The sequence below is a fragment of the Mastomys coucha genome, unplaced genomic scaffold (genome assembly GCF_008632895.1).
Source record: "Mastomys coucha isolate ucsf_1 unplaced genomic scaffold, UCSF_Mcou_1 pScaffold9, whole genome shotgun sequence".
NCBI classification, from domain to species: domain Eukaryota; kingdom Metazoa; phylum Chordata; class Mammalia; order Rodentia; family Muridae; genus Mastomys; species Mastomys coucha.
In genome coordinates, this window is record NW_022196915.1 from 96719932 (window position 1) to 96728011 (window position 8080).

Here is an 8080-nt window from a genome sequence, read left to right on the forward strand (position 1 = left end):
GATATACAGGACTTAGCTGTCAAGATTAGCTGTATACCTTCTGGAACTTAGAGGGAAAAGATTTTCATGATCCTCATTGTTTTTTATCAGGCAGTCACATACAGAAATGTAATGGGAGCATATGCATAGAAAACAGACAGGGATTTAAGCAAAGACAGTTACATACCTCCAAAATATGAAGGGAGCTGAAAATCCATCACAATGGGAAAAAACACGTGAATGAATACACCATGTTTGCATCTTCATTAAAGATTGCCCTTGTAGCCTTGACTCGGTATAATGTTGTAAATAATTCAGATGGGAAAGGGTGCCTTAAAGACATACCTTCTGAAGGCATGGTTGTACCATTAAATTACTGCAATAGTGCCTACCTGCCCAAGACCTGTACAAGAATGAGCCAGCAACATTGTATCTTGAGGCTAGAGAGGCACAGAGGATCCACCTTTATTGAAGAGCAATAGAAAGTTGATGCTAGCTTGGGTATGGAGATTCATCTTCCTCAGTGGAAATATTAGGTAGTTGCCCTCTTCAAGTAAATAATCTCCAATGCATGCATTACACAAGCAGGAGAAATAAAATTCTCTCTGCGATAAACAAACAAAACAAGACATGAAAACTAAGAAATATATATATATATATATGTATATATATATATATACATATATATATATATATATATATATTTGTCTGATGTGAAGAGTACCTACACAGAGATCAAATAGCAAGTAGGATAAACAAAATGACTATAAAAATAAAGATGCATTCTGGAATAAAGAATGCTGGTGGTCACAAAGTCAGACCGTGGGTGAGTTTTCAGTGACAACTGATAAGCTCAGAGGAGGGAAAGTTGCTTTTCTTCAGAAATGCAAGATATAAGGGCTTCTTCTATTGCTTTATATTTGTAGATAATTTCCAAAATAATTTAGGTCAGGAAAACAGACAATGTTCTCATTCCAGTTTGCATCCATGTCAACTATGAAATTATATGACCTTGATCATTTTAAGTATCTTCTAAGTGTGATTGTCTTATGCAATGAAAATTTGCATGGAGCTTATTAAGTATATAACACTTGAGAGTGAAGGAAAGGAAAATCGCTGCCTTTTTAAGTTTTATTGCTCAAGAAGAATTATTAACCAATGTAAGTATAGGATAATATTTATCATGCAAGTACGCAAAAGTCTAAAGAGTTGCCTGGCATTTTAAAATAGTTACAGTGTTTTCCATGCCACATGGAAACTTTTGCTTGACAGAGACCACTGTCAGCAACTCAGTGTAATGTATGGAAAATCCCAGAACGACCAAATGTACAATTAGTCCAGCTTTTAAGGAAATTCCCAAGTCATGAATTAACAATACTTTACCAAAATACTTTAAACTTAAAATATGTTAATATTGCCCTTTTTATTTCATTAGATCTCTAGATATATATTGAAGCATTAGACATGTAAAAATGATCCTTCATCACCAGTGCTGATTCCACTTGAAAATTTATCCCCATGTCGATCCAAAAGTATACATTGGACCTGCATGTCAAAAGGAAAATGCTCTTCATATTGATGCGGGTAGCATGTTCTGTCAAATTTAAAACTCATCTGTTTCTTTTTTTTTTTCTGTTTCAAAAATTCAAATTTCACATCAAAGTGAAAAGTACTTTCACATTTCACATAGTGCTAAGTTTGCAAATGAGGTAGTGTTTGTGTATGATTTCAACTACATAATGCATTTTAATAAAAAAAAAACCTTTACTTAAATGTCACAGGAAAAAGAAGCTGGTGTTGTAGTGTATGCATGTCCAGCTTGTTGGAAGGGAGAGGGGAAAGTATTGATTTGAGGTCAGCCTAGGTTATATAGTCAGAACATATCTCAAAAAAAGGACAGAGAGAGTCAGACAAACAGACACAACACAAAGAGACAGAGATAGAGATAGGGAAAGAGAGAGACAGAGAGAGACAGAGGCAGATGACAGAGATGGAGACAGGGAAAATTTCTAAAAATAATATGTATTTATTTAGTTTTATAATATCATGTCCTAGAAAATTTATGTTGCTTACATGTGGCAGATATGCATTTTTAAATTATAACCAAAGTTTACATAGGAAGGAAATAACTCAAAATAAAAACAGGCAAAAACTATTCTAAATATGTACAGTGAAGTAATAAATCTCCATCTAAAACTCATTTCAAGAAATGCCTACATTAATTAAAATGTGAAACAGATACATAGCATATATATGTGTATATATATATATATATATATATATATATATAAAACTGTATACATAAACACATACATAGCCTGCACACAACACAAAATTATTACTTTAAAGCATTATTGAACACCAACTTCTAACACAGCAATTAGGATGTTGAGCCTATAGAATGTTCATTACTAGTTTTCTTATTAGAGAAAACTATGATACGCAGAAGGTAGCCTGTATTAAGGATAAATTAATCTATAGAACTATAATAGATTATTCTTCCACATTATCCAGCTTCAGATGAGTTGTAAATTTCAACATGTAAGATTATTTGGTAATTTATATATGTCATAATTTATAATTGTGCAAAATATATTTACACTTGCAATACTTCCAAACAGCAAATCACAGGAGTAAAACTTATTCTGTGATAATATTTCAAGATAATAGTTTCCACTCCTGAAGAATATGTATTATAGAAACAGCGAAGTCTGACCAAGCAGGAAGATTTTTGGAAAAATGTTGATTGATAGCAACTTCCATGTAAAATCCTGAAAATGGAGGAGTTGAGGTGAATCTCTCTCTCTCTCTCTCTCTCTCTCTCTCTCTCTCTCTCTCTCTCTCTCTCTCTTTCTTTCTCTCTTTCTCACTGTTGTTGCTGCTGTTATTATTGTTTTTATTTTCTTTAAGTTTCTTATAGAATCCCAAATCACATATATTCTGAAATAAGTTTTATTAGATTAGGAGAGAAATAATTTGGGTTAATTGCTTTCAAAAAGTGTGTACTATAGCTTCATTTCAGAAAAAAAAAAAAGTATTTGATTATGCCATACTAAGAACCTTTTTCTTTATATTGACCTTAGGATAAAGAAGTGTGGGGGGGCGCAGACAGAGACAGAGATTCTGAATCACCATGAAATTTGCAATGCAGGTGGGTGGGATTGCACCCTCATGGAAGCAGGGAGGGTGGAGAGGGGATAGGGAGTTTGCAGAGGTTAAACAGGAAGGGAAGGGGGATAACATTTGAAATGTAAATAAATAAAATAACCAATAAAAGTTTTTAAAAAGTCCTAAGATGGATTGAAAGTAAAAAAGAAAGAAAGAAAATTACAAGGGGGGTTTTGACAATTATCAAAACACTTAAAGTAATCGAACTAAGATCTGATACTTACAGAAGATTGTCTTCCTTCCAAAACAAGTGAAATCCTACAAGGTGACATCATTGTGTTTCATGTTGTATCCTTGGAACATTGAAATATACTTGGCTGAGGAAATGTTCCACAGTGATTGATCCTATCAAGATTTTATCATGGGAGGTGAAGGAGCTCATGAGGCCTTGCTGCTTCCTGAGAGACTCCTGCAGGTAATGATGGCTGGATGAACAGGTGTCAATGCTTCTCTGGTGTAGTCACTGGTAATTTGTCCATGGTAACTTCCACAGTTGTCCTAAGAAGCAAGAAGTCCTCATTTAAAATTTGAGAAACACACACCAGAGAGAGAGAGGGAAAGGGTGGAAGGAGAAGGGGAGAGGGAAAGAGGGAGGGACACACACACACACACACACACACACACATACACACTGTTGGGAAAGGAAAAGGATGGGTTTCAGGCAATGGGGAAAAGCAGAAGAGGGAGAGCAGCAGGGGCTTAAGATGTGTAAAGTCCATTATACAAGTGAACAAAACTGTCGAAACACAAAGTAAAATCCAAACTATGGAAAAACAGCATACCCATTTTGTTGTCTAGGCAGCAAATGAAAGTAATTCAAAGGATTACATTGATTTGCCTTTGAAATTAAACATATATATATGTATATATATATATATATATATATATATATGCTTTTATGTATACTTTTAGTTAGTTTTGTTTTGTTTTGTTTTACTTTGATTTTTGTCACAAAGTATTAATAAATTCCTTAACCACAAATGTTGATATGCTAGGACTTAATAAAAATATGCCACAAGAAAAGATGACATCAATTAACAAAAAATTTTTATCCCACATTTAGATAGTAAATTTTCTTTCCTCCCTTATCTTCTATGTAGAAAAGGAGAGACAAAATAGCCAGCCGTTTCTTTAATTTAAAGTTGTAGGAGAAAATTTTCATACTTAAAAATTTCTACCTGATTCCAGTATCAATATATTCTTACCATATCATTCAATACATAAAATAAAACCTTAGGCTAAATATTATACTTTTTATTTATTGACATAAATCCAAAGAAAGCATAGGAAATTATTACTCATAACATTATAAATATCATCAAGAATTTCAACAAATTATGTTGTTGGTCCACAGTACATTTTCAGCTTTGTACACATTCCTTGCAACAAGAACTTCTGTGGAGCAAAGCAAACCTAATGAACCTTTAGACACATACAGAATGACTCAATTTCTTCTTTATGTTGATTTGAAACACTAACCAGGCTAGAAGTGATGGTTCAGTGCTTAAAAGTGATTACTTCTCTCTTTTTTTGCCATTTATTGAAAATGGAATTTTTCTCACATAATATATTCTGATTATACTTTCTCCTCCCTCTACTCCTCCTCACTTTCCCTCTCCTCTGTATCTACTCTCTCTCTAATTTTCTTTAGAAAGCAAACACACTTCTAAGTGATAATGAAATTTAAACAAAATAAAAGAGAATCAAGACATCAAAATAGGGCAAAACAAAAAGACAGAAGGAAAAGAAACCGTGGGAAGGCACAAGAATCAGAACCCCACTTGTTTGACCATTTGGAAATTCCAAAAAAACTACAGAAGTTGGAGCAATGATGTATATTTAAAGGATCTGTCAGATATAAGGGAGACAAATAAAAAATATAAATAAAATAAAATAATAATATAAAGCACTGACATGAAATTGTGAGTAAAGGATTCTCCAAAGATAATATTGAGTTTGTATTCTAATGGTTATCCACTGTTGGACGTTTAGTCTGTCATTAAGAGTAATTTGTTTCCCTTGAAAGTCCCTTTGAAGAACCCTAAATTTTCATTTGGAAATGGTTATCAGTTGGTGAAACTTTCTCCTTTCAGCTCGAGGGCCCTAACTGGTATAGAATGTTGTAGGCCCTAGGCATGCTGCCTCAGTCTCTGTCAGTTCATATGATTTTTGGTTAGGGCCTTGTTTTCTTGATGTCTTCCATTGTCTCTGGAGCCTACATTCTTTCTGCCTCCTCAACCTCAGGGTTGCCTGAATCCCAAGGAGTGGGATTTATAGGTGCCATTTTGGGGCTGAATGTTCCAAGGTTACTCACTTTTTACATAAAGTCTGGATTTGGGTCTCTCTATTTGTTATCATCTGCTGCAGGAGGCAACTTGTCTAATGATGACTAAGCAAGGAATATTGATTGAAACCATTTTATTGGTACTTTTCTTTCTTTTGTTTTGTTTTAGAGCCATAATATTTAGTTTTATCATGTTGTCTATCTAGTGTTGGTCCCTTGGTCACCTAGGCAGTGTGCCTTAACTCAAATTAAATATTTGTTGGTTACTTCCACAAACTTTGTGCCACCCTTGAGCTAGCATATCTTGCAGACAGGATACATCGGATTATCACAGTTTTGTAGATTGCTGGGTGTTTATGTTACTCTTTTAGTAGCATACAGAGTATCGCCCTGTAGAACAACACTAGCCTATAACAATGATGGCTCTAGGTAGGGAGCCGCTAAACTTCCCATGTTTTCAGAGAGTTGTTCAGGTGTTGCCTTTAGCGACAGCTCTTGCTATCAGTTTGTAAAGAGTAACTGTCTTGGCAAAAACTTAGGTTACTCATGATTTCCCCAGTGACTCCTTTGGCCAAAAACTTTATTAGATATAACCTAACCACAGGACTGGAAGCTTCTTTTGATGACAAGTGATATGTAATATGGATTCTGTCACCACTATCATTTGGAGATTTTGTTTAGATAGTTTTCTATTTGTATATATTTAAGAAATTTCTGTTCTATTAGGTTTCAGTATTACTTCTTGTCTCGTAAAGATAACCCTAGCAACACATATATGCTGGGACAGAATTATTTTTAAGACCACCAGTAACTACAGTTCCATGACAACCTGATATTTATGTTCTCTCAGGTAATTTTCACACGTGTGACCATACCACACGTAGACATATGCACATATAAGTTCACCAAAAAGTCATTTTTAAAAAAGCTTTACAAAAGGTACATTACATTTTCATTTTGCTGTAGTGGACATAATTTAAACTTTACAGTAAATGCTACCAAATTATAATATACATAGCTACTGAAAATTAGTAAGGATTAAGGACTCATACTTAAAAAAAATTACACCTTTTAAATCATACAGGACATATTAGGACAGAGAAGTGAAGGTCTATAAAAGACAGAATATATGATGAAAGACTTAAAAATGGTACTCTGTAGCCCAGATATAAACAGTGGGTTCATGAACTCACATTCACTATGAACACTCCAGACTAGCCAGATCACCCATCAGTCATAGCAGAGGGAGGACCTCACAAAGCACAATCGCTTACTGCTTTATTTAACTGGAATAAAGAAGGACCATTGCCTTCAACTTTGTACCCACTGCTGAGCCCACTCAGTTCCAAAAGAAAGACGCGAATCTCTGATTATTCAAGTGACAATTAATTCTAGTTAATTAAATTCAACAGATCACAAAACAAAACAAAAAATTAGACATAAGTATGAAAGGGTTGTGAAGTAAAGAGGGGTAAACAGAAGCAAAAGCAGACAGGGGTTAAGTGTGTGAAAATGATCAGTACATATAACAGAAATATGTCAAAAAATGGTTTTCTTGTTCTTTTTATTTTCCATGTATATGTGTTTTGCCCATTTGTGTGTGTGTGTGTGTGTGTTTCTGTGCACCATATGCCCACAGTGCATTCAGAGGCCAGAAGGAGTCATCAGGTTCTATGTGTTTTGCCCGTGTGTGTGTGTGTGTGTGTGTGTGTGTGTTTCTATGTACCATATGCCCACAGTGCATTCAGAGGCCAGAAGGAGTCATCAGGTTCTATGGAACAGGAGTTATAGATAGATGGTTGTGAGCTGCTCATCGGGTAGTGGGATTAAAAATCAGGTTCTCTAGAGACCAAAAATTGGTTTTAATTCCTAAGCCATCTCCCTACTTTCTTCAGCCTTAAACTCCCACAAATTTTGATAACAGAGACTAAAAATTGGTCCTGAGCAACCTGCTATCCCAGGGGGATCTCCCTTTTCCTGCCACCTCTCCTCCAGGAAATCTGGGATACAACAAAAAGACCTAACCTAAGAACAATAGGAATAGGAGAGGGTAAAAAGTCCCAGCTCAAAGACCCAGGAAAATTCTCAACAAAATCATAGAAAAAATAAAACTTTCCCAACCTAATTGAGTGGCCTATAAGCACACAAGAAGCATATAGAACACCAATTAGAGTAGAGGATAAAATGTAATCCTCCTCACATATAATAGTCAAAACAAAAAATCCACAGAACAAAGAAAGAATACTAATAGCAGCAAGGGAAGAAGGCCAGGTAACATGCAAAGGGAGACCTATCAGAATTGTACCTGACTTCTCAACAGAGACTCTATACCCTCTAATGGCCTGGTCAGTTATGTTGCAACATCTAAAAAAACAAGGTACCAATGTAGACTATTATACCTAGCAAAACTTTCAATCACCATATATGGAGAAAACAAGATATTTCAAGACAAATTCAAAGTCAAACAATAACTATAAATCCATCCCTATGGAAAATACTAAAAGAAAAATTCCAACCCAAGAAGGATAACTCTCCATCCAAGAAAACACAGGAAATAAGCAATGCCATACCAACAAATCAAGGAAAGTGCATGCGCGCGCACACACACACACACACACACACATACACACACACACACACACACACACA

General features: G+C 34.9%; 1 long non-coding RNA gene across 1 annotated transcript in view; it reads right to left on the reverse strand.

Annotated features, from left to right (window-relative positions):
* Positions 1-3609: 3609 nt before the first annotated feature.
* The window catches only part of LOC116084384, a 69980-nt gene continuing 65509 nt past the window's right edge, over positions 3610-8080 (reverse strand). Inside the window, exon 2 of the long non-coding RNA XR_004116087.1 lies at positions 3610-3645. This is a non-coding gene — a long non-coding RNA (uncharacterized LOC116084384). The remainder of the gene's footprint in view (positions 3646-8080) is intronic.